This window comes from Cricetulus griseus, chromosome 2 (genome assembly GCF_003668045.3).
Source record: "Cricetulus griseus strain 17A/GY chromosome 2, alternate assembly CriGri-PICRH-1.0, whole genome shotgun sequence".
In the NCBI taxonomy this organism is placed as follows: Eukaryota; Metazoa; Chordata; class Mammalia; order Rodentia; family Cricetidae; genus Cricetulus; species Cricetulus griseus.
The window spans coordinates 53,827,284-53,854,623 of record NC_048595.1 but is presented as its reverse complement, the minus strand read 5'-3'; the positions used below and the strand labels follow the sequence as shown (position 1 = coordinate 53,854,623).

Sequence of the window (27,340 nt, the reverse complement as noted above, 5' to 3'; positions counted from 1 at the left end):
AGGGATTATGTTGGAGTAGGCGTGGCCTTGCTGGAGGAAGTGTGTCACTGCCAGTGGGCTTTCAGGTTTCAAATGCCAATCCAGACCCAGTGTCACTCTCTTCTTTCTGCCTGTGGATCAAGATGTAAAACTCCCTGCAGCTACTACTTTCCACCACCATCTCTGCCTGCATGCCACCATGCTTCCTGCCATGATGACAATAGACTAAACCTCTCGACTGTAAGTAAACCCTAATTAAATGCTTTCTTCTATAAGAGTTGCCATTATCACAGAAATAGAACATTAACTAAAGTTGCTTCCTTCACACCTTCCTTGTATGGTCACCCTGGTCAGACTGATAGGTCAAACCTAGCACTATTCCTTTCAGGCTGACCTTCTGTCACACTACTGCCTCCCTCCCAACTCTGGTTCTCTTAAACAAGCCACTCCTTATTCTTTTGAACCTAAAAGTGGTAACAGCCCTGAACCCTGTTAGCCCTTGGTTACTCCATACTCTTGATGAGTCCCTTCCACCAATATCCTTGTAGTTCACCACCCCCCTACCACCTTTGTAAAGAAACAGTCTGAATTATTCAATTTAGGTATCTCATCTGCTTCCTATTAGGGCTCATGTCCACTAAGATTCTGTAAGTAGAATCACATTTCTCACTGTTAGCATTAGAAAGCTACATCATCTTCAGTTCAGAATGATCTTTTGCTAGCTTTGGATTGTAACTCTAGCTAACGGCTGGAGGCAAAAGGTTTTCATCCTATTTGCCAAGAGTTTGAAAAACTCTACTGCTACTTTTCCCTCTAGGACTTGAATCTTATTGGAAGGCCCACCAAAAGTGAGATATGTGTCTACATCCCTGTTAAACTATTCACACCTTGGAGCAACAATGGTTGCTTTAAAATTTATTCCCAAAGCCCCGACTGGAGTCTAGAGTGCAGTTAACAAATGGTAAATGCTTACTTTAAAAAAATCACTTGTAATTCTTTAAAAATAGTTGTGAGATAAATGAGTAAATGGACGGGAAAGCATTGATGTTCTCATAGTCTTAAAGATAGCTGTAGATATCAATGGGGCCTCCTATACTAGTCCCAGAAGGGTGAGTACTGGAGAAGAGAAAGCCTGGTGCAGATTTGGTAATATTCTCAAAGGAATCAAAACTATCTTTCACATCCAAAGCACCTTCAGAGCACATCCCCAGAGGGAGGACACTGCCAGAGTAGGAACAACAGCTCAGTTCTCACTCCCATGTGTCTCCATCCCCCCTCCCCCCACTGAGGTCCCTTAGATCTGTCAACTCTGTAGGAAACCAATTTTCTGTTAACTACAAGGGAGGATTATTTACTCTGTTGAAATAATTGAAAAGCAGTCATTTTTATTAGTGCCACAGCTGGTTCTTCCATCATGGAAGAAATACAATTATGTGTCTTCCTATAGCTGAATGCAGACAGCTACAACCTCATTATTTATTTGGGTAGCAAGTGAATCTTTATAATGAGCAGGGGAAAATGCATCCAAACCTCATTTGTAAAAGGAACAAATCTTAGTTTCTGGAAAGACATTCTCCTTGTCACCATAGGGAAAATGCTTTCTTCTTGTGTTGTTACAAAATAGGGTGTGATAGCTGTGGAAGCAGTACCAAAAGAGCAATCATTATGGTATAGTGAAGAGCATAGGTCTGGGCACCAGGCCAACTTGGGTTCAAATCCTAGCTCTGCCTCTAACTACAGTTGACAGGAACACTTTATGTCTTCTGAGCTTCTGATTTTTTGTTTGCTTACTGATTATTGATTGATTGATTGATCGATTGACATTCAGAGAGGTCCCATGAAGTTTTCCTGGTTGACTCCAAATGCCTAGGCTCAAGAAATATTCACACCTTGGCTCTTGAGTAGCTGTGACCACAGGTACATATTTCTTCTGTATGTTTTACAATACATATTTTGAATTCATTGTGGTCACGCTCCCATTCCTCCTATATCACTGTAACTTACTGCTCTCTGGCTTACTTTCCTTATCTATCCCTACATCCTATCCTTACTACCTCTGGTAAGCACTATTTTATTTTCTTCTCTTTTCAGATTCCATGTGTTGAGTCACATGACATTTGTCTTTTTGTGAGTGGCTTATTTCACTTGAAAATGGCAGGAGTCCATCTTTTCTGAAGCTGAGTAGTATTCCATTATATGTTTACTGTCTATTCCTCATCCACTTATCCTGTGAGCCCCTATTGTGTAAAGTGGAACCAGTACTAGAACAGCTTCCAGGGTGGCAGCAGGATTGGAGATTATGTCCTTGTTGTGACATGACCTAATCACTCTCGGGCCACCTTCCACTCTTTAAAGCTTTCACCTCTACTGATGCCAGACTGAATTTTGAGGACTCCTCCAGACTGGATCTGTTTCTTTGCTCCCTCACTTTGTACATATTGGCCACTCTTGCTTCCCTTGTTCATCAGCCAAACTGTTTTATTTCTTTAAAAATGATGAGTCGCCTGTAGAGCTTGTCCCCCAGATCTTCCCTGGACAGTCTCCGGTTCTCTGTTTCCATCACCCTTTGAACACATCCACTATATAAAGTGGCCCTGCATCACAACACTTGTGTGATTATGTTTATTTCTGTGCAAGCACTAGGCTATATGTACTTCACTTCTCTATGTCTTGTGCTGATCCAGTGCCAAGCAAAATGCCATGGCAATCAGTAACTGATTTACTTCATGGGATGGAAACTTAGGTGAAGCACCCATGGCCATGAATGGATAATTAATGATTAGTAAAGTCAAACCATTCTTAAATGGAGTTCTTGCAAGTTCCAATTATGGAGGCATCTTAGCTGTAGGGAGTTAGTTGGGAAAGCCTGCTATCCATTTGGGGCCAGTGAGACATGAAGTCTATTAAAGGCATACCTGAGCTTCTTTTACTTGCCTCAGACATCTTACCTGGGTTTCAGTACAGAGAAGTTAACTCAAAAGGCTGATTTACCTCCATCCAGACTCATCCCTTTATACAATGAGAGTTTACATTTAACCTTTGCCACTTTGTTTCCTATAGGAGGTGGCCTGTCTCTTGGAGTCACACTTCTGGGATCAATTACTGACTCTATTTTGAAGTTATTGGACCTTGAGCAATAATCCAGCCTTGCAAGGTGCTTTGTTTCTTGAATAGAAAACTCAGGATAATACTCGTACCTGTCTCTTAGGGCTAAGAAGGATAATGGATATAAAGCTCTTAGAATACAGGCTGGCTCCTAGTTAGCACTGTAGGAGTGTCATCACTATTTTATTAATAAGACTAGTTGCATAACCAGAGCAATTTCAAATGAACTCTGGATTTTGTTGACACATCCATAAAATGGAAGGTAGAATGCTTATTTGCAGGACTGGTTTGAGAACTGAAACTCAGAGAAGCAGGGTACCAGGCTCTCACCTTCTTTCCTTATTTATTCTCTCCCCTCTTGTTGTGACAGAATAGAGGTCTCTCCTCTTGGAAAGGCCATTTGCCCCTCTGAGTTCTAGACCCAGCTTCCCTTGCCTTGTCAGCAACCTGAGCCTATTGATTCATCTCTAACTGTTTTAATTTTTCCTCTTCACAGATATTCCCTGAAAATATATAAATATTCTGCTCTCTTCTACCTTAGAAAAACATCATGTCTCTGTTTGAGAAAGAAAGAGAAAAATCTTCCATTCCATCTCTTCTTTGGTCTCATTTCCTCCTTTCTCCCTCTTTCTCTCTGTTCACAAGTCAGTTTCTCACAGTGTGTTTATGCAACCTGTTTCTACTTCCTCACCTCCCACTCAATTCTCCTGAAGTGATGGTAAAATCTTTTAAAAGGATGTTGAAACTTGGAGTCTGGAAGAAGGAATAAAGGGCAAGGTTGATTTCTATTCTGAAAATGTGTTTCTGGAAAGTGTTAGTCTTCCAATGGTGAGGCACTGGTCACTCAAACGTGGAGCCTCCCTGATTCCTTTAAGTGGATATAATTTAATATGTGATCCAAGCATGTGCTATATTGTGTAAACTTTCCAGTTCTTTGGGCTCCTGACACTGGGGCATGCAGTCATCTCCCAGATCATGAGCCCTTCACCTGGGAGCATCTGCCTTCTAATCAAGCCTATTCTAGTTAAGGTCAGTCCCTCTGTATCCTTCCAATCAATATCCATCCTTGGAATACAGAGAGGACTGAGCTGTCAACAAGGACCAATGAGTATCTGTAATAAAAAAGGTTACAAAGGCAAAAAAACCCCAAAACACAGAGATGTGTTTTTTTCCCCTATGCTCTCTGTTCATTATGTTTCTTCTTTCTCCTGTTTCAAATCTTTATAATGATGAGAGGCCAAGGGCAGAAGAAGCTCTTGACATCATCTAGACATTGTCCACCTGGGAAAATCTCCTGGGAACATCTGAAATGCCACACCTGACTATCTCAGAAAATCAAAGGTAGTACTTGTGGTAAACAGCACAAAACTCTGCCACATCCAAGAACTTGTTTGATTTTCTTAATAGTTTTATAAAGCAAGGGCCATTACTGAGTCTACCAAAATACAAAGACTGAAGTTCATGCGGTAAGGCTAGGGGTCAGGGTAGGGGTCAGCAAGCAGCATCTGCTGTGTGTGGAGCCTATCATGTGTCAGAGTGGGCACCATAAAGACACTATATCATTTAACCTTCATGGCAACAAACATAGACGCCGATGTTATTTTCTTTCCTTCTTCCTCCCTTCCTTCTCTCTCTCTTTCTCTCTCTCTCTCTCTCTCTCTCTCTCTCTCTCTCTCTCTCTCTCTCTTTCCTTAAAAAAGAGTAGTGTGCCATACTAGACAAGGCTGTATCTTGCTCTTAATGAGTAAATGGACAACCTTTTGAAGATATCTATGCTTCAGCTTGCCATCTATAATATGAAGGCTAGACTGAACAAGCTGAAAAGTCCATTGCAAATGACCTCTTTCACACCTAGTAATTGCCAAACATCTCCTTATAAGCTAGCCTTTGAAGCCAACATTCTGTATTGGAGCAAGAGAAAAAGAGGCCATTTCAGTTTTAGGAGTAGACATAGAGCAGAGAAAGTACTGGATTGTAGGCGGAAGTTTCTGTCCTGTCCTGTCCTGTCCTGCAGCTGTTCAGTCCCAAATAAACACACAGATCATAAACTGTTTGGCTTATTCCTCAGGCTTCTTACTATCAAACTCTTCTAACTTAAATTAACCCATGATTCTTATCTATGTTTAGCTACGTGGCTTGGTACCTTTTTTCAGTATGGCATTCTCATTTTGTTTTCTCTGCATCTGGCTGGTGACTGCATCTCTTCCTTTCCTCTTCCCAGAATTCTCCTAGTCTGGTTGCCCCACCTATACTTCATGCCTGGCTACTGGCCAATCAACATTTTATTAAACCAATATGAGTGACCAATCTTTGCAGTATACAAGAGTATTATCCCACATCACTGGATGGCCTGCAATTGCCATTTTGTTGTCTTCTCACTGTGTTGGTCTTAGTAGGTCTTTGAGACTTTTCAGACTTTGGAAATTGCAATGTTGGAATCAAATGGGAGGCCAAGAAGCAGTCTTGCTTGCAACATTTGTTAGTTGTATCCCTTTAGGAAGTTCATCAACACCGTGTGAGCATCACTTTTCTCATCTGTAAAATGAGTAGATGCCTGGAGGGCTGTGGGGAAGATGAAGCAGGAGAGGCCTATACTAACCTTCTGGATAGTGGCTGAATAATCAATTGTAGCAATTGGTCTCTCTCTTTTTTCTAAAAACTGTTTTGCTTAAGCCATTGTACAATGAAATAACCCATTTTAAGAAGATTCTTAAAAAATGGTTACAAGTCTCAGATTTGGTGTTTGTGGGGATTACTATCTAGTCCTGCTTCCTGTAAACTTCTACTCCTGTTACAGTTCCCAACGAGGCTGGAGGATGTGCAGTCTCCCATTTCCCTTGCATAAGCAAGCTGGGTGTGTAGGAGGGGTGGGGGTGTGTTTTCAGCAACAAGTGAGCAGAGCGGGTGGATCTGAGCAAGAGGCCTGACGAGTGACAACAGAGAGGGAGTGATACTGACACGATAATATTAGAGTACATAGAATAATGCACAGCTGGCAGGTCACCCAACCAGAACAGCTCCGGAGCACTGGTTGCTAAGAGCCAGATGAGCTGGGGGTTTACTCATCCTGCTAATGAAAGTGAAGAGAAAATTTGAGATTTGGGGGAATTATTTAATGAAGTCCTGTATTTACTTTTAGTCACTTTGAAGCCATTTCACATGCCAAACAAGTATGCTGAGTCTTCCTCTGTGTGAGCCTGGCTAGATCTAGGCCCTGGGCAGATGGCATTAAATCAAGCTCTTACCTTCATGAAGCTTATCTTGGATTCAACTGTCTCATTTAGGAGTTAAAGAAACTCACTAAGGACAACTCACTAATTGTCAAAAGTGACTCAAAGTGACCCATTGGCAAAGTTGATCTGAATCTGAGTCTTCTAAACACTAGATCAGGAGGTCTTCATTGACCACTGCCTTGGTTCCTTTTATGCTGGTTTAACAGGGTACCACTGATGAAGCAATTTATAATAGACAAAAGTATTAGTTCACCATCCGGAAGGCTGGCAAGTCCAAGATGGAGGAGGTGGTACTAGGCATGGACTTCTCTTTTACATTGTCTCATGGCGGAAAGTCAAAGAGAGGTTGACAGAAAACAAGATGGGAACATACTTGTCATATAATGAATTCATCCTAAAATAATGAACCCACTCCCAAGATAATGGTATCAATCCATCCTTGGACACAATAACCCTATGGTCTAAACCCTTCCTATTAGGCACCATCTCCCAACACTGCCAGATTAGGGATCAAGTGTTTAACAGATGGATTTTGGAGGAAATTTTCAAACCATAGCAACTATATTTTATGAAAGAGCCATCCATGTATAGCATATTTTAAGTATGGCTGAGATATCATTATGCCAATGAGATAAATACAGTTTCACTTTGGGAAATTCTAGATATAAGTCCATCGATGAGATTTCTTTCATTTTTAGTGTCCCAGTATTCTTACATACTGATATCCAGCTGAATGAGACTTTAGAGTATGATTGGATGTGATAGAATAAATCTAGAAGGACAACTGGGTGGTGGTGGCACATGTCTTTAATCCTAGTGCTTGGGAGGCAGAGGCAGGCAGATCTTTGTGAATTCAAAGCCAGCCTTGTCTACAAAGAGTTCCAGGTCAGGGCAGTTACAGAGAAACTTTGTCTCAAGAAAAAAGGTAGAAGAAAGACATGGTAGCACATAACTGTTGCCAGTTAACAAGATGTAGAGGTGCAGAGGTACAGGTAAAGAAAATTTTGCTTCTCTCCTCATCAATGTGGGCTCTCAATTTCCACTCAGAGAATGAGGGGGTGGAATTAGGATGATTTCAGAGTTCTCAAGATCTGTTATATGATAAATTACCCAACAATTATGCATTTTAAAAGGCCCAAATGCCCTAGGGTGCAATTCCAGAAAGTTCCTGTGGCTTCCCCATGAAATGCAAAGGTTGAAGCTCCCTTTCCTCAGTTTGCCCTGGTTCTGAAGCAGGTGGTGTCCTATTGTGGCTTACTAAACAGTTGGGTCAGTATCTATATCGGCAAGTATCTGCTCCAGGAAGACAAGGGCTCGGTGCCATCCTACCAGGTGGCATTTTTGGAGATTTTCTTTTTTTCCCATCAGAATACAACTACTTGGATGTGGGGGACTGACTTGTTTATCCCTCTGCTTCAATGCTTGTCATCAAAGCTCCAGTCGGTACAGATGTTTCGGGGTGATGGAATTAGAGAGGGAAGACTGAATACTGTACTTTTAATAGTCAATAACAAAAGGTAAAGAAGAGCCTCCATTAACAAGCTCATCAATGATGCCAGAACTGAGCATTTATAGGTAGGGAAGTTGATGCAGCTTGGATGGTTGTGTGCCCAGAAAATAACAAACCTAAGACTACCCCGTTCACCCTTCACTTCTTTCATTCATTGTGTCCTAAGGAAATTGAACACAGGTAACTTTTGACACAATTTGTCAGAACAAAATGAATTTTTAAGAATCTAAGTAGTCTTTGGACTTTGGGGTCTAATATGTGAGTTCAAATACCGCTGGGCTTCCAACCATTGAGGTGATCGATAGATACCTTCGCTGAAACCCAGCTTCTGGTGTGCAAGGTGGGAGAGATTCCACCTCTTACACTTCCCTGCCAGGCTGTTCCCACAGGGCAGGGTCATTTCAAGACCTAGGCCATGGGATCCTTCTTTTTTTGTTAACTCTTTTGAAGTAGCCTCTTGCTCAATTTGACAAGTTGAAACAGTGTGCATTCCCCTCTGGACTTTCTGTATGTACTTCCTAAAGTTGAACAAGCTTGCTCCTTACACAAATAGTTTTATGTTGGCTTGTGATTTTTGCCCTTTCTAATGCTGTAGCCTATGCTAAGGCCTAGTTCTAGTGGGTCTCAAACATGTTATTGCTACCTGCTACCACCACTGACCTTTCTCATTGCAGACACCAGTTTCAGCAAACACAGTCCAGTACAAAGATGGATGCATTCCTGGAGGACGAGGTTTCTTGAACAGTCTTTGGGTAAGCTATAGCAGCCACACACACACCGGCCAGAAAGTTAGAGCCATTAGCAACTCCAGTTGTTTGGCAGACTGGAGAAGAGTCTGAGTTATGGGGTCCATGTATCAGCACTTCTGCTTTTTGAAAGGGCAATTGCAGTGTCACAGACTTTGCACGTACACAGTGGCTTCAGTCACATCTGAATACCCTTCTCCTGACTCACTGAGTTTAGAACACCCCACACAGGAAGATGACTCGCTCTTCCAATGAGATGCGGAAAGCCCTTCTACAAAAACAATTTGAAGTGTTTAAATATCCTGTTTCTTAGGCTGCTTCTCCTCTGTCAAACCCCTTAGCTTGAATAGAGACCTTTATCCTAAAGCTAGCCTGATTGTAACATCCATTGAGCACCTTAGTGGGTTTTTATTTGTACTTGTACCAGGTATAGTACTTCATCTACCACTCAACTCCCTCTATGCTTCTGCTTTGAAAAGGACAGATGTGTCATAGCAGTGGGAGAAAACCTAATGAGCATGCTGCTTTTACAATGCACAAATATAATAAGAAGTGATGTCACTCATTGCCATGGATCAGGCATGAAGACAAGACATTGTGCATCTCTATTATGCCAGAGCCAATAGATGGGTGAAAGCGGAAGACCGAGTGGTGAGCTTCCTCTTGGCCTCAGGCAAATTACTCTGGGAGCAGGGCAGCCTAGCAACATTGAAACCAAAGGATGCTTTAGCCTGATTCTCATACTAAAATACAGAGGTAACTCTCTGCAGTCTCTGAAATCAAAGGGGTCTGTTACCTGTTACCTCTGTCCATCTACAGCTGGTATTGTACCAGCAAGGACAGGCTTTGGATCCTCAGCTCCAAAGAAAAGAAATGGAAAGAGTTAGGCATGGATGCAGACCACCAACCAAAGAGTTTGGGAGAATAGCAGTCCCTGGGCTCAGGGAAGGGATACTTAGGTAAAACTAGTAGTAAGATATTGGTGGAAGGTACCATGGTATCATGGGAAGTCTGTGACTTAGGATCTGATCAAACATACATTGTAATCCCAGTTTGGAAACCGACTCTCTGAGTGACCTTGCATAGACCACTTTACATCTTTGCTACCATCTGCAAAATAATTCCTAGAGAGGTGGCACGTGACAAACATCATCATTAAAAGACAGTCTTGGATTAGAGACCCTGATCAACCATTCCTGAACCTTAAGTTTCTTAATTTCCATACTGTGATGAAAATAATTATTTTATAGATGGGATTAGCTGAAACAGAGCAGGTTAATTGTTATCCGACAGCCCAGGAAACAGAAAACACTGCACAAACTTTTTATGACCTAGGATAGTGAGCACATAGCTTGTTGTTAGTAAAATAATAAGAAATTGGACTCTGGAGATTCTAGGGAATTAAAGCAATTATGGGATATATCAGAGCCTACTGTTGGTCGTCTAGTCTTCTTGATGCCATGCCTTATGGCATGGGTGGGTTACTGTGTTTCTTTGAACTCTGCTGGGTGGTTTGAGGAGATGAATACCGCAACTCTGAGCTAGAAAGGCAGGGCTGAGCTGCTTTACAGTCAGACACGTGATCACCCTTGCTACCTGCAGCATCATTACCATGTTCTCCCTCAACAAAGAAATAGAAGGCCAAAGAGTTTCCCCACCTGAATGTCAGTGCTGGATCAATGTTTTGAACTTGAGCAGAACTGCTAAACCATTCTTTGCACGTGTTGGAACAGGGAGATGGTGATCTCTTCTAAAGCAGTGATCAGCAAGGACCAGCCCTGTTTGATTCTGCAAAGGAGGCTAGTGGTGTACAAACTAGTTCTCCATTATAATCATCATCCTGTGGCTATAACAGATGCCATCTGCTGACCCTCTTGCTAGAGATGCTGTTTTACATGAACAATCTTACTTTTCATTTATAGACAAGAAAGGAAGTTTTAGCAAGACTGTTTAATCTTGTCAGCTAGAGAAAACGCTGAGAGTTAGGTCCCTTAAAACTCCCATCTTCATTCTGCATAAAATTACATTTCTGTTCCTGTTGTGGTTTAAGCCTAATAAATAACATATAACGAATTATGAATTGCGTACAGTGAGATTATAGTGTGAATTTTCCATCTTGATCTCTCAGCAATGATAAAAACTCTTAGTGGCTACATGTGACTAATGGGATTGATCTGCTTGTGTTGTAATTTGCATTTATATCTCCATAATTACTCAAAATTCTAATGACCAGAGCAGGAAGATGTAAATAACACCATCCCCAAGTTCATCTGTGGTTAGCATCTGTTTTTTTTTGTTTGTTTGTTTGTTTTCTTTTTTTGTTCTTTTCTTCCTTCTCATAGTCCTTTCCATTTCTTTCTCTCCTTTTTCTTTTTTTGAGAAATAGAAAGCTATTTTATTAACACGCTTTACATTTACATTCATTAACTAATCAACATGCAAAACTAAGTGCTAGATACAAACCTCTACAATATGGTTATATATGAATTACAATGGTTCATCTGTTCTGAAAACACGTCAGTGCTTATTTTAGCTCAACTATCAGTTTCTGTAATGAAAAGCATTTACACTCTAGGATTACGAACCACCTGGCAAGGCCTCTGCAGAAACTCCGTCCAGTGGCTTTCCTGTGAATACATTCTCAAAGCAGGAGGTAAGGTGGTGCTGGAAGGTGACATATTGAACCTGTGCATAGACACAGCCCTAGATACCTTGGCCATGTGGGCTTAGCCTCCTCAAGCAGTAGCCAAGGCATATGAGGTGCATGGTGCTTTGGCAGCAGCTAGACAGTGAAGACAGGAAAGGCATCGGCACCATGTCACAAGTCACTGCAGCCAACCTGGTGTGGCCAGCAATTTGCCCAGGCTGTGGCCAACAGGAGTTGGCAAAGAACCAGCCTGCTCCTTAAGCTCCCCTGAGTCCCATCACTAGCAAAAGGAAGGAAATGGAGAAACACAGGGAAATAACCGATGAACCAATTCCTACTTCTGAGATGCTGTGGGATTTCCTTGGTGTTCAGGTCACACTGAAGAGAAAGTTTCTTTTGAGAGGTGCAAGAACTTGCAGAGGCATCAGTAGACTTAAGTTACAAAATCCTACCAATCAAACGCTGTTCTCAAGCACAGACATACTAAATCCTACTTCCTCTTTTTCTAAGAGTATTTGTTGTTGCTCATTGATCTTTGATTGCAAGAAACAAACGCCAAGGCAGGCTGGGGTCTGGGGTTAGGGGTCAGGATAGGATGGCATGGCTCCCACCTGCCACAGCTCTGGCCTGAGGTGTGCGCATGGCAACACAGAGCCTACATGATATATACTTTCTCAGCTTGGGAGAAGTGGAAGACTTCTTTGGTTCGTGGGCAAACAACTTTATCATCTTGCGGGATAGAAAGCAGAGAATTGTAGCCATAGACATAGCCATTAGGCAGCATCATGGGTGGGTTGTTGTCATTCATCACGTCACCAGAGATGTTGCAGACCAGGCGGGAGTTGGCACAGTGAGCCATGGGCAGGGACTGTGCCAGCTTGTTCAGAGAGTGGCTGCACACAGGGCAGTCAGGGGCTTGGAGCTGTCGTCCTCCTTGCAGCACTGTGGTATCTTGACTGCCGAGAGCCCAGTGTGCAGGGTGAGGGTGAAGACGGAGCTGATTCCTAGCTGGTGCAGTCGGTAGTTGTCCTATCAGAACTGCTGGATCAGCATTCGCCACCAGGCTGGGTCCGGAAGGTCCTCGCATATGGGGAGATGTGTGTATCTGGTGGGAAGGCCAGCCTGCCCATGACCTGGTGGACCTCGTCCAGCTGGCTCCCTTCAGCCTGACTGAAGGGCTTTCTTGCATGTCTCACAGCATCCAGACGTTTGTTCTGAGGGACAAGTTCAATGAACTCCTAAATCCTGAGGCTGAACTCCAGGCAGTTCATCTTCCAGAGTCGGGACTTGTTATCATGGCACCATGCAAGGCAGGTGGCTATCTCACGCCTCTCCAAGGACTCCTCCACTTCTTGGGCTGTCAGGAACATCTCAATATTCACAAGGTCCTCAGTGCCACTCTGGCGAGCCAACTTCACAGCTGTGTTGTAGTAGCCGCAGCGCAGCAGATGTTCCACCATCATGTGGTCCACGTGCTTCCGTTTCCACAAGCTGATGGCTGATGGCTGGTCGCTGGTCTCTGCTGTGCTCCTTGAAGTGTTCGATCCTACGTTTGCAGAGTTTGGAACTCTCATCCTCAGCCTGGTGGACTCTACTGCCTTCCTCTTGAGAACTTCAGCTTCTCCACCACACCATCCAGCAGGCTGACCACAGAGTCCCCAGCTGGGCAACTACTCAAGGTCGTTTCAAGCTCAGATACCACCATGGTGGCATGGCTGGTCTCCTGATCTTCTGGGCATCTCGGAATCGTTTATTCAGTGTCTCATAGGACACCCTGAGGGTCAGGTATTCCTGTACCTTCAGTGTTATGGATAGCTGGGCCACCGACTCTGGCACCGCCATCTTGGGCCAGCGGAGTGGATTAGCCCCAATTATTTTTTCTGAGTCATGAGAACACTGTGCGCAGGTAAGATGACTATCAATAAAGGTGATTTTCGCCAAGCTTAACAACTGGAATTTAATCTCTAGGATTCACATATTAGAAGAAGTGAACAAATTCCTGCAAATTGTCCTATGACCCTCACATGTGCACCATGGCATGTGTATGTCCACATGTGTCTCTGGGTGTAATATGTAGATAAAGGGCAATAAAATGAACACTTAAGGAAATTAGTCCTATTTATTTAAATTTTACAATTTTAAAGATTCAATTTTCTTTTTATGTGTATGTGTGAGTGCCATGCCTGCAGGTATCCATGGAGGCCAGAAGAGGTTGTCATATCCACTGAAACGAGAGTTACAGAAAGTTGTGAGCCAAATAGATGTAGGTTTAAAAAAAGACAACAACAACAACAAAAAAAAACAAAACCAACCAAACAACAACAAAAATCCAGTCCTTTGCAAGAACAACAGAGTGCCCTCAATAAAGTCTTCAGCCTTCTCCTGTTTATTTTTTTATATATTAGAAATAATTCTCATAATTGTGAATGGCTTACTGACTGTATATGAATTTTTGAGGGTAACACAAAAGTTGGTATTATTTGTAGGAAAGTTTGCACATTGGTAGTAAAAGTGAGTTGTGTACTCATATATGCAAGTTTTATGGATCTTCTAATTTACTGTTTATTCTCTTCTGCTGAATTGTCAGTTCTAAACTGTTGCAATCTTTATAGTTTTAGATAGCAATTTGAACTAACATCTGTCATTTAACCCGCTTGTTTTCTGTCTTTTTGCATATAATTTTTATTTCTCCAAACTCTGGTGCACCCAATTTCATTTAGAAAAAAAAAGCATTACTGGATTTAAAGACACAGATTAATGTCAACCTATTAAGAGTAGGTGATAGTAATTCCCCCACTTTTTCTGATACAAAGGTCATCTGCACAAAAATAAATAAACCGACAAATATCATAATCAATTCATATCATATACCAAATGGACTTAATAGCTATGTACAGAGAATTTCACCCAACACTGAAGAACACACATTCTACTTAGCAGCATAGGGAAGCTTTCTTAAAAATAGAACACCTCCTGGGACACAAAACAAAACTGTAAAAATTCAAAAAAGAGTCAGGCATTGGTAGCTCACACCTTTAATCCCAGCAGATGCAGAGGCAGGCAGATCTCTTGTGAGTTCAAAGCCACCCTGGTCTACAGAGTGAGTTCCTAGACAGGTTCCAAAGTAATACAGAGAAACCCTGTCTTTAAAAACCAAAAAAGAAAAAAAAAAGGATGCAATAACTCTCTGTGTCCTACCTGACAATGCAATAAACTTAAAATTGACAAGGAAGAAAATCTCTAGTAAATACTTAGTCATGTCAACTAAACAACTCATTAGTCAGTAATGAATGGGCCTAAGAAGGAAGAAAGAGAGAAAGAAAGAAATAGAACATTTCCTGGAACTAAATGAAAATGAAACCACAATACAGCTAAACCTCTGGGACACATTTGGAGCAGTCCTATGAGGGAAATTTATAGCTCTGAGTGCCTATGCTGAAAAAAAATCAGAAAGAGCACAAACAAATGGCTTCATTATGCAACTCGAAATTTGAGGAAAAAACCAAACCAAACCAAATCCAAACCCAGTGGTTGGCAAGAAATAATAACAATCAGAGTAGAAATTAATAAAATAGAAACAAAGGGAAAAAAAACAATGCAAAGGATCAATGAATCTAAAAGAAAACTGACAGACTCTTGTCTCAACTAAACAAAGGAAAGAGAGAACCAAAATCAACAAAATCAGAAATTAACAGGGAAACATTACAACATACACCAAAGAAATTCAGAATATTCTAAGAGAATACTTCAAAAACCTGTACTCTATTAAGCTAAAAATAATCTAAAAGAAATAGATTTCTATATTCATCCAAACCACCAAAATTAAACCAAGAATCAACAACCTAAACAGACTGAAAACAAATGGGAAAATTGAAATAGTAATTAAAAGCCTTCCAACTTAAAAAAAAAAAGTCCAGGACCAGATAGATTCACAGCAATAATTTAATTAGACTTTCAAAGACCCACAGTCTATTCTTCTTAAATTGTTTAAAAACAAAACAAACAAACAAACAGAGGGTGTACTCCCACTCTTTTTCAATATGTAGTGTCCACTATCCCTACTCTTTTTCAATATGTACTCAAAGTAATAGTAGCTGGAACAAAAAGACAATAGAAAGAAATTAAGGGAATACAAATAGGGAAAGAAGCCAAACTATCCTTATTTGCAGATGACATGGTGATATACATTAGAGAGCCCAAAAATTCTAGAAAACTTATAGAAATGATAAACAAATTCAGCAATGTGGGAGTACTCAAAAACCAGTTTTTTTAAATACACCAACAACATAGATAAAGAGATCACAAATCTCCCATTCACAATAACGCCATAAAAAGTATTTATGAATAAACAGCCCAAGAAGATGAAGGACCTGTATAATGAAAAGGCACTGGAAAGTGGAAAGACAGCTGATGCTCATGAACTGGTAGAATAAATATTGTGAAAATAACTATTTTGCCAAAGTTATTCACAGATTTGATGCCCTCCCATCTCATTCTTCATAGAAATAGAAAAAAAAAACTGTCCTAAAATTCACTTGGAAACTAGTTTCTTGAGTTCTTTATAAATTTTGGAGATGTGGGGTTGGTGAAGATCTTTTCCCATTCCATAGGCTATTGTTTTGCCTTATTGATAGCGTCCTTTGCCTTACAGAAGTTTTTAAGTTTCAGGAGGTCCCATTTATTCATTGTTTTTTTTTCTGTGTCTGTGCTACTAGTGTTATATTTAAGAAATGGTCTCCTGTGCCCATGCATTCCAGGCTACCTTCTACTTTCTCTTCTGTCAGGTTCAGTGTAGCTGAATTTATGCTAAGGTTTTTGATCCACTTGGATTTGAGTTTTGTGCATGGTTATGGATATGGATTTATTTGTAATCTTCTACATATTAACATCCAGTTATGCCAGAACAATTTGTTAAAGAGGTTTTTCTTTTTTCATTGTACCATTTTGGCTTCTTTGTCAAAAAATCAGGTATTCATGGGTGTGTGGATTGAAGAAACTAGACATCAAAATACAAAATAACCCAATTGAAAAGTGGGGTACAGAACTAAACAGAGAATTCTCACCAGAAGAATCTCAAATGTCCAAAAGACATTTAAGGAAGTGTCCAACCTCCTTAATCCTCATGGAAATGCAAATCAAAACGTCTCTGAGATACTATCTTACGCCTGTCAGAATGGATAAGATAAAAAATATTGAGGACAGCTTATGTTAGAAAGGATGTGGAGTCAGGGGAACACTCCTCCACTACTCTTGGGAGTGCAAACTTGTACAGACATTTTGTAAATCAGTATGGCAGTTCCTAAGAAAATTGGGAATCAGTCTCAAGACCCAGTGATACCACTATTGGACATTTACTCAAAGGATGCTCAATCATACTACAAGAACATTTGCTCAACAATCTTCGTAGCAGCATTATTCATAATAGCCAGAATATGGAAACAACCTAGATGCCCCTCAACTGAAGAATGCATAAGGAAAATGTGGTATATTTACACAATGGAGTACTACTCAGTGGTAACAATGATGACCTCATGAAATTTTCAGGCAAATGGATGGAGCTAGAAAAAAACATCCTGGGTGAGGTAACCCAGACTCAGAAAGACAAACACTGTATGCATTCACTCATAAGTGGATATTAGATGTAACCAGACTAAAATCCACAGCTCCAGAGAAGCTAGGTAACAAGGAGGATCCTAAGAGGGGCACATTGGTAACCTTGGGAAGGGAAATTAGATGAGATCTACAGAGCAAATTGGGGGTAGGGGTGTTGGTAAGGGGAAGGGGAGAAGGATGAAAATAGGAGGGAATGAGATGGCTGAGTTGGGGAGGCATACAGAGGAAAAGCAATGAAAGAGATATCTTAATAGAGAGTGCCACTGCAGGCTTAGGGAGAAACCTGGTGCTAGGGTAACTCCCAAGAATCCATAAGAAGGACCCCAGCTAAGACTCCTAGCAATAGTAGAGAGGATGCCTGAACTGGCCTACCCCTGTAACCAGATTGATGAATACCCCAACTGTCATCATACAGCCTTCATCCAATAATTGATGGATCCAGATACAGAGATCCTCAACCAAGAACCAGGCAAAGCTCTGGGAATTCAGTCGAAGACAGAAAGGAGGGAATATATGAGTGGGGGCAGGGAGGTGTTAAGATCATGATGGAGAAATCTACAGAGACAGCTAAACCAAGCTCGTGGAAACTCCAGGGTACCAAACTATCCCCTCCCTATGTGGGAGACAGTTGCAAAGGTTGAACTAGCTGAGGGGCCCCTGGCAGTAGGACCATGACACAAACCTGGTACATGAACTACGTTATTGGAGCCCATTCCTAGGATGGGATACCATACTCTCAGTGGCAGTAAGACCACAATATTATCCCAGTACACAAGCTATCTTGTTGGAGTCCATTCCCTATGGTAGGATGCCATGCTGAGTCTTACTACATGGGGGAGAGGCTGGGCCCTCCCCTAACCTATTGGCCAGACTATGTTCACTCCTCATGGGAGCCCTTACCTGTGAGGAGGAGTGGGCTGGGGGTGGGCTAGGGGAGAGGTGAGGGGCATAGGAGGAGAGGTAGGAGGGAGAACTGTGGTTAGAATGTAAAATGAAATAAAAAAATTAAAATTGGGAAAAATTCATTTGGAACAACAAAAGAACCCAGATAACTGATCCAATCCTGAGCAAAAAGAACAATGTTGGAGGGATTACTATTTCAATTCTTAAGATATATTGCAGAACAAGAGAATTAAAAACAATATAAGACTGGTCCGAAAACAGACATATAAGTCAATGGGACAAAAGCAGAAACTCAAACAAGAGTATACGTAACTTCAGCTATTTAATATTTGACCCTTATGCCAAAAACACAAGCTGGAGAAAAGAAAAAGCACCTTCACCAAATAGTTCTTGGAAAACTGGATACCCACATGCAGAAGAATGAAATTAGACTGGTGTTACTGGAGCTTCTTGGCCTGGCAGGTCCCACTGCCCTTGAGTCCCAAAATAAACACACAAAGACTTACATTAATTATGAAACTGTTTGCCAATGACTAGGGCTAATTATTGGCTAGCTCTGTCTTAATTATTAACCTATTTTTATCAATTTATGTATTGCCACAAGGCTGTGGCTTACCCCATAATGCCCTGGCATGTGGTTACTCTTGGGCAGCATCTCAATTCTTTGTGGCAGGCTCATTCTGCCTACTTTTCCCAGAATTCTCCTTGTCTCCTAGACCCACCTATCCTCTTGCCTTATTGGCCAACAGCATTTTATTCATCAGTCAATAAGAGAAACATATATACAGAAGGACTTCCCCAATCGAACTGGTATCTATCACCTTGCACAAAAACTGATTCCAAATGGATCAAAGACTTAAAGTGAACCCTGAAACTGCTAGGAGAAAACTTAGGCAGTGCAGCATATGACATGGATGTAGTAAAGGGCTTTTTGACTAGAATTGCATTTGCTCAACAATTAAGGCCAAAAGTTGACAAGTGGGATTTCATAAAGCTAAAAAGGCTTCTGCACAACTAAAGAAACAATCAACTGGTGAAGAGAAAGCCCACATAATTGGAGAGAATCTTTTCCAGATCTATATCTGACCAAGGATTAACCTCCAGAAAATATATAGAACAAGCAGAAACAATTAAAAAATTACTCACTCAAAAAATGGATTAGGAACCTGAATAGAATTCTCAAAACAGGAAAACAATGGCTAAAAAATATTCTGTGTCCCTATAAATTTAGGGGAATGCAAATCCAAATGAGTTTGAGGTTTCATTTCACTCTAATAGGAATGGTAAAGGTTAACAACAATAAAACAACAAATGCTGGAAGGGATGTGGGGGAAAAGAGAACCCTCTTTCACTATTGGTGGGGTTGTAAATTGGTGTAACTGCTATGGAATAAATGTGGATAATTCTCAAAAAGTTAAAAATAAATCTACCCTATGACCCAGTTATGCCACTCCTTTGGTATATGCCCAAAGGACTTGACATCCTACTCCACAGACACTTGCTCAGTCATGTTCATTGCTGTCCTATTCACCGTAGCTAGGAAATAGAAACAATGTAGATGACCTTCAACAGACAAACGGATAAAGAAAATGTGGTATACTGATCAGCTCTACAGAAAAATGAAAATAATCTTTGCAGACAAAGGTGTGGAACTAGGAAAGACCATACTAATGAGGAGACACAGACCCAGAAAGATCAACGCCACCTGTTCTCTCTCATTGGAGGCTCCTAGTTGCAAATTTTCAGATCTGTATACATATCCTGGAACCACTGCAGAAACCAGGAAAGTGTAAAGGGCCTATTGCCAGGGTAGAGGTTGGAGAAGCAAATGGCAATAGCAGGGTATGAGTAATCTGCTCAGGAGAGATGAGAGAAAAGGCAGGGAGGCTTCAAATGGGTGGGGGGAGAAATAAAGGAGGAAAGAGGGTGAAAGAACAGTAAGGATGTTTGAAAAAGTCATCCTATTAGCTACCTTAAAAACTATAGTATACATAAATATGTCATGTATAAGGATACATTTATATACATTAAATGAAATTTTCCCATTTGGGCTAACAGTGCTCCCTGCAAGAACCAAAGCCAACCTAAAAAAAAAAAAAAAACTGCAACACCAGGCATGAGAAGCCCTCTTTTGAGTTGTTGGTCAAGTTGTCCAATAACCTCCCAAAACATCAAAACATTGCAGGCTATTCCTATTGCCTTTGGTTGTCCCCAGAGGTGGAAGGAAAATCCCTTTTGCCAAAAACACCATGTACTTCCCACGGGGCCCACAAGAGGACCTTGAGCTGGAACTGACTTCAGTACTTCCTCCCTGAGGACTAGCTGTCATGGTAGCATAAGGCACCATACAAGGTTGAAAGAACCCAAAGGAGGGAAGCAACCAACAGCCCTACATGGCTATGAAGTGCCCAGCCCCAAGGAATACATCTACAACACAACCGCATATTCAGTTATTCTCTACATTTTGAACAGTGGTGGTTTTCTGCAATGATCTCTATCTTCTGTAGAGAGAAGCTCCTGATGAGAGGTGAGAGTTATGATGTGGGTATAAGGTTAAGAATTTAGGGTGCAGTTAGGCATTATTTAGGATTAGTAAGTGGTGAGAAAATGTTCTCTTTTAAGACCTATGACCTCACAAGTCCCAGGTAGTTGGCCAAGTTTATGGTACAAAGCATGCTTTTCCTTCTGTTGAATGGGCCTTAATTGACTAAGTTATTCTTTTTGTGGGTCCTGGGAATAGAACTCAGGTTGCCAGGCCTGTACAACAAGTGCCTCTATTCCATAGGCCACCTCAAGAATAAGATATTATTTAGCACTTTACTGTAGAATTTGTGAAAATCACATCAGCTTATCAATGTGTATTCCAAGTCTGTTTCCACTTATAGACTCACTGTAGGTAGAAGAGAGACCAATTCATTATAGAACAAGGTGTCATTGTGTTTAGAATATGAAACTTTGAATCAAACAGATCTATGGCTTTGGCTGAAACTCCGATTTTATTTCTATGTCTCTAAAATATGGACAGCAACAGCTACTCAGCTGGTTATGGTAGGGAGTGACTATAGTTACTTGCATAAAGTTCTTGGTATTATGCCAGCACATATGCTCAGTAAATGTGTAAATAAACACTGCGCCCCTTCCCACTCTTCAACCACGGCTGTCTCCTCACTTCCACAGACTACTGCTTGGTAATATAGGCGTAGGGAAGATGAAAATAGTCAGGCTTTATGATGCTGTGCCCTGAAAAGTGTTTTGTCTGGCCAGAGGTGTTTATACATGAAGTCGTGGAAGATGCCCCATCTGCAGCCCTAGGCAGACCAGAGCTTAAGTACTAGCTTTGGAAGCTGTGAGACTGTGTTCAGGAGGCCTTGCAATGACTAATTCAACTTTCTGACCCCAGTTTCTTCACCTGTAAATGTGGATTCTTAAACTATTACTAAGAAGAGCCGTGACACAGCAGGGGGGAGTGTTCAGCACTTCATGGATGCACAACAAGAAGTTGCTCAAATCCCAAGATTTGAGTTTGAATCTTTTCGCTCTAAAATGTGCTTGACTAGTTGCTTCAGTTCCTTTGATTAACTGTACAATGGGGATTTTGATCAAATAACTTCTGAGGTTCCTCCCTCCTTTAAAACTTGGCATCTCTAATGATGGTTTCATTTCATATGTTCAAATCTGAATGGCCACTCCTGGGTAGAAAACATTGAGATGACATCTACCTGCTAAACGACCTGGACTACCTCAACTCAGAAACATGAAAACATGGGCTGATTTTTCTATGTACTAGAAATATTTTCAATCTGGTGGAAAGAAGAGATTCAAGAGAGGTGTGGAATGTTATTAGTTTATACATAATGAGGGCCTATAGTTAGTTGACATACAGTAGGTACTTATGTATGGTGGGCATGGCTTCTCACAATTAATGATAGATAATTAGAAATATCCAAACTTTACCCCCTGTTACCTTTGTGAAAGGAATATAGACACAGGAGATATAGTCAAAGTAATAATTGGAATCCATGAGATAAAAGATATTAATCACAACACAATTTCTCATCCATTTGTGCATTAATCTATATGCTCACCAAGTCTTTTTTTTTTAATTTATTTATTAGTTCGAGTTAGGGAACAAGCTTGTTTCACATGTAAGTCCCTCCTCTCTCTCCCTCTCCCTCCCCTCACCCCCATCCCTCCTCCCCAACCCCCAACCTACCCCCCACCCCATCCACCCACCATTTCCCAGGCAGGGTAGGGCCCTCAACAGGGCCTCTGCAAAGTCCAACAAATCTTCCTGTGCTGGGCCTGGGCCCTTCCTCACGTGTCCAGGGCCAGAGTGTAACCCTTCACGTAGGATGGGCTCTCAAAGTCCCTTCTTGCACCAGGGAAAAATACTAATTCACCACCAGAGGCTCCCTGGAGTGCAGAGGCCTCCTTATTGACATCCATGTTCAGGGGTCTGGATCAGACTTGTACTGGCCTCTCAGACAGCATCTGGGGTTGATATGCTCTCCCTTGTTCAGGCCAACGGTTCCTGTGGGTTTCTCCAACCTGGTACAGACCCCTTCGCTCCTCATTCCTCCCTCTCTTCAACTAAATTCCAGATTTCAGCTCAGTGTATATCTGTGGATGTCTGTCTCTGCTTCCATCAGCCATTGGATGAGGGCTCTAGATGGCATAAAGAGAAGTCATCAATCTCATTTTAGGGGAAGGGCTCTTAGGTTATCCTCTCCACCATTGCCTGGATTGTCAAATCGTGTCATCCTTGTAGGTCTCTGGAGATCTCCCTAGTTGCAGATCTCTTCTTGGACCTATAGTGGCTCCCTCTGATATGGTATCTCTCATCCTGTTCTTTCTCCTCTATTCTTCCCCTAACTCAATATTTCTGCTCCTCCATTTCCTCTTCTCTTGCTCTTATTGTGGCAGCTCCCTCTCCCCTATCCTCATGCTCCCAATTAGCTCAGGAGTTCATGCCACTTCCCATTCCTGGGGACCATTTATCCCCAGGAGTCCTTCATGTTTCCTAGTTTTTTTTTTTTTGGTGAAGAGGATTATAGGCTGGTAATCCTTTGCTCTATGTCTAAAATTCATATATGAGTGAGTACATACCATGTTTGTCTTTTTGTGACTGGGTTACCTCACTCAGGATGGTTTCTTCTAGTTCCATCCATTTGCCTTCGAATTTCAAGATTCCATTGCTTTTTTCTGCTGAGTAGTACTCCATTGTATAAATGTACCACATTTTCTCAATTCCATTCTTCAGTTGAGGGGCATCTAGGTTGCTTCCAGGTTCTGGCTATTACAAACAATGCTGCTATGAACATGGTTGAACATATGTCCTTGTTGTATGAGCATGCACTATTTGGGTATATACCCAAGAGAGGAATGGCTGGATCTTGAGGTAGACTGATTCCCATTTTTCTGAGCAACCGCCATACTGATTTCCAGAGTGGTCTTACAAGTTCACACTCCCACCAGCAATGGAGGAGTGTTCCTTTTTCTCCACATCCTCTCCAGCATAGATTGTCATTGGTATTTTTGATTTTAGCCATTCTGACAGGTGTGAGGTGGTATCTCAGAGTTGTTTTGAGTTGCATTTCTCTGATGGCCAAGGATTTTGAGCACTTTCTTAAGTGTCTTTCAGCCATTTCAGACTCCTCTGTTGAGAATTCTCTATTTAGTTCTGCACCCCACTTTTTAATTTCATTGTTTGGTGTTTTGGTGGCTAGCTTCTTGATGCTCACCAAGTCTAAATTAGTGCCTAGGATGAGATACACTATGCTTGGTATATGGGGATGCAGGGTCAAAGCTTGAATAAAAGTAAATTAGACAATTACAGTATACTCTAACCAGGTGAGACATATATCTAAACAGGTTTAGTCAAGGTCAAAGAAGTGTGTAAGTCATGAACTATATAGGAACATTTGGTTAAAAAGCAAAAGCAGAAGAATTGGCCCATTCTTTTTCTGCCAAATCATATATCCTAGGATGAGTCCATTTCTATCCACATTGGAGGAGCACCTTCTAATACTTTGTGAAAGGAGGTATCTGTGAGGCTAGACAGCAACCAGCATTGCAGGCCTCAGGTACCTTACAGGTTAGGGGACGTAGGAGACTCATGATGGAAGACCAGGATCAGAGCTTCTGGACGGCAAAGTCAGGTACTGCAGAACGGGTGCAATGAACACCCATCTCTGTTTGTTTACCTTGTAGTACTGTCTACGGCCTTTCCTGGACTCTTGACCCCAGGAAGGATCCCGCCAGTGGCTCACCCTTCCTGTTATTTGATTCTTTTGTTGGATGCCTTTGATAAAAGTAGACGTGGAAACCCAAACTGTCAGAGAGCAGAACTGCCCTGAGAACAATTTAAATCTACCCTCTCATACCTTTGGTGAGAACACTGGGGCTAGGGTGATAGAATGTTTGTCTCCGGTCTCCATCCTGGAGCTAGAAGCTTGGTTCCCTCACCCGTTCCCCGCCCTCATCTTTTCTCTAACAAGAAATTGTCTGCACTTTCAGGGGCCACAGAACACACCCCCAAAGGCTCAGGAACAAGTTTGTTAACCTGGATTTGGACCTCTTGCCTTTCTTTGGTGTGGGATCTTGGGAAAGTACTCAGCGTCTCTGAAATTCACTGGCCCCACCCCTATAACCAAACTCTGGCCTTGGAGTGGAACTGTGTAGATTCCTTTGAAGACATTGCTCAGCATCTGGTATTCAGACCCCATTTTCCTTTTAGGTTACTTTCTTCAGCCACTGGAGTTCCTCATCCTTCCTCTGTTCCTGAGATTTTGGAAGGGATCAACAGAAAGTTTAGTTTGGAAGTTTTTCATAAACCCAGCATAAATTCACCATATCAGATAAAGCTAATCTTGAGAAATAACTACATCTCCCCTAACTTTTCTTTGGGATTCCAGTTCTGAAAATGCAAATGGAAGTTAAACCCGGACCCCCCCCCCCAAGTCATTCTATTTTACCAGACTCCTTCTACAAAGAGGAAATATATCGATAACTCCTTAAGGCTATTGCTGCTTGATGCTCACATTTTTATGTGGTGATCTGATCCTAATTGACTCAATTTTTCTCCCATGTGATAACAGCTGGTGTTCACTGAATATCTGCACACCCTTCCACATCTCCCAATATTCCTGGCAGGGGGATTGGGCCGGGGCAATGGACTCCAAACAGAAATCACACTTTTGAGTTGAGGCGAGGGGCTTCCTCCTGCCCTTTCTTCTCTGCCATAGTAACAGTGGAAGTCAACTGATGAGATGGGATGTCACATGAGAGAAAGAATGACTACCCAAGACAGTGAATGTAGAAAGAATGGGATGCCTGAGACAGTGAATATAGAAAAAAACAGGATGCTGGAGACAGTGAATGTGGAGAGATTTCCTTTGACCTGACTTTCTTTGACACTTTGAATAAATAAACTAATGAACTTTTATATGTCCTGAAATCTCAGTCTGTTAACTCAGCACAATTATATCTTGACTGATAGGCCTCATTTTAAAGATGGAAAGAAGAAGTCTATTCGTAATTGCATAATACGCCAACCAAAGGGCTAAGGAATGACAAAATCTAAGTCCTGGTAGCCACGCTCTATAGTCTATGTGTTCCTAAGTATTGAACACTATTTGACATGTCCTGCTTTGGCAGCTCTGTTTGGTCTTTCCAACTTTTCTTCTCTTCTCTTTCTTTGGCATCAATAGACAGAAATGTAAACTATGGCATTAAAAAAATCATAGAATTCTTCCTAATCTTCAATTCTTTCTTGGAATTTATTTTGGGTCTTAACCAAGGGTCCACTGGTGAAATGGCTACTTAGCATCTGGCTCCTATTTAGTCTGTGGCTAAAACAACACCAACACAACACCCCCAAAATTCATTTTCATCAAAAGTGAATTTGCAATATTTATTTTTTTACTTGTTGCACACAGCAAGGGAAAAGTGAGATATGGTCATTATACTGAAATGGAATTATTTTGGTTTTTGGTTTGGAGTGGTTTGTTCACAAGAAAAACTCACATATTCAATAGTGTTATCAATAATTGGGACAGTTACAGGCCTAGAGGATGTGGAAAGAACTTAGTGGTACAGTCCTTACTTTAAAGAAATATCACACACACACACACACACACACACACACACACACACACACACACACATATTTCAAGATAAGGAGAATCTGTATCCAGTGTGTGTGTGTGTGTGTGTGTGTGTGTGTGTGTGTGTGTGTATGTGTATTTGTGTATAGATGATATAGATACAGATATGTATATGTATCACAAATGAGAAAGCTTTTTTCTCACTTGGTCCTGATTCCAGTAACAATGGGTTTTAGCAATATGAGTGGAAAAGTTGCAGAATACTTCGTGTTGGACCCTTTTCCATACATCAAGCCCTCTTTGCATTGTTACAACTGTTTCTTCAGTGCAGTGAATGACTAACTTATTATTCAACAAATGGAAGAGACCTCCCCAGAGCCTCATATTGAATATTCAAATTCAGTTCTTCTAACTCTAGAACCTGAAATCTCCCCCAGTGTACCACCAGAGTACCCTAGCCATCATCCTAACAAGGCAAGTTTCCTTTATCTCATTGAAGATGAATGTGATGGGCCCAGTCCTCTTCTTGAGTTCTCTGGATTCCTAGTTCTCAGGGCCTCTCTACCTTCTGAGTCTCATTCTTCATTCCTGAAATAGGAACTGTCCTATAAATAGAGTCTGGTCTGACTTCCTGGCCTCTGGCTAGTGGAAAAGGGCATTTCCGATGCATACTCTTTACCAGTCTGTTAAAAAAAAAATGTGTATATACTTGGTCCTCTAAGGCTGACAGCACCTATACTTATGACCCAGTGGAATTTGTTGGTTAGGCCTTCTGATCTTTAATAGGGGGTTGGTGGGTGGGAGGAACAGAACTGCACTCTGGCACCATCTACAGGCATTGATTCAAATTCAAGGACCATGTGGAGGAGTATTGTGATGTGTTTACCTAATACATTGGGTGACTCTTGCTACTTCATTTGACTTGTGCTTCTAATCCACAGACTGGCCAAATAGAAAAGAGAGCATATACTGAATCTAATTATTTTGCTTTAAAGACACTCTGTACTACTTTTCCCATTCCAGCAATGTGACTTTCCTTTACCAGTTCTCTCATCTAAAAATACGCATTTTATTTTTGTATAGACATCAGGGAACTGTATAGCAAACAGGGGCTCTGGCTGACTTGTGGTGTAAGGAAACACATTAAGTTTTGAGTCTGTTACTGTGACTTCACAGTGAACACCAAACCCCACTAAGACCCAGGCCATCTTCAAAGGGGTGCTTCTTTGTCCTGGTGCTTGGGAGCGAGCTGCTTCTAAGAGTCTTTGGGGAGGGGGAAAAAATCACATTTTGATACTCAGACCTGTCAGGTCAAAAGCAGGACTTGAGTTCAGACCCCAAGACACCAGAAAAAATTGAAATGTCAAGCCTGCCCGCCCCCCAGTGTCAAAATAAGGCCTTCTCTCCTTACAGAATGCAGCCAAGCTGCTCTGTGGGGTGCCAGCTAACTGCAATGTTTGGTATATTAGAGAATCTGACTTCTTCTAGGTTTCTATCAG

The 27,340-nt window shown here is 41.5% G+C and overlaps 1 long non-coding RNA gene and 1 pseudogene across 1 annotated transcript in view; both read right to left on the bottom strand.

The window, feature by feature from the left end:
* LOC118238305 overlaps positions 1-8,736 on the bottom strand; it is a 35,199-nt gene extending 26,463 nt beyond the window's left edge. The window contains exon 1 of the long non-coding RNA XR_004768198.1: positions 8,488-8,736. This is a non-coding gene — a long non-coding RNA (uncharacterized LOC118238305). The remainder of the gene's footprint in view (positions 1-8,487) is intronic.
* A 3,054-nt stretch (positions 8,737-11,790) lies between these two features.
* On the bottom strand, positions 11,791-13,062 carry LOC100764260 (annotated as a pseudogene).
* Positions 13,063-27,340: the final 14,278 nt, after the last annotated feature.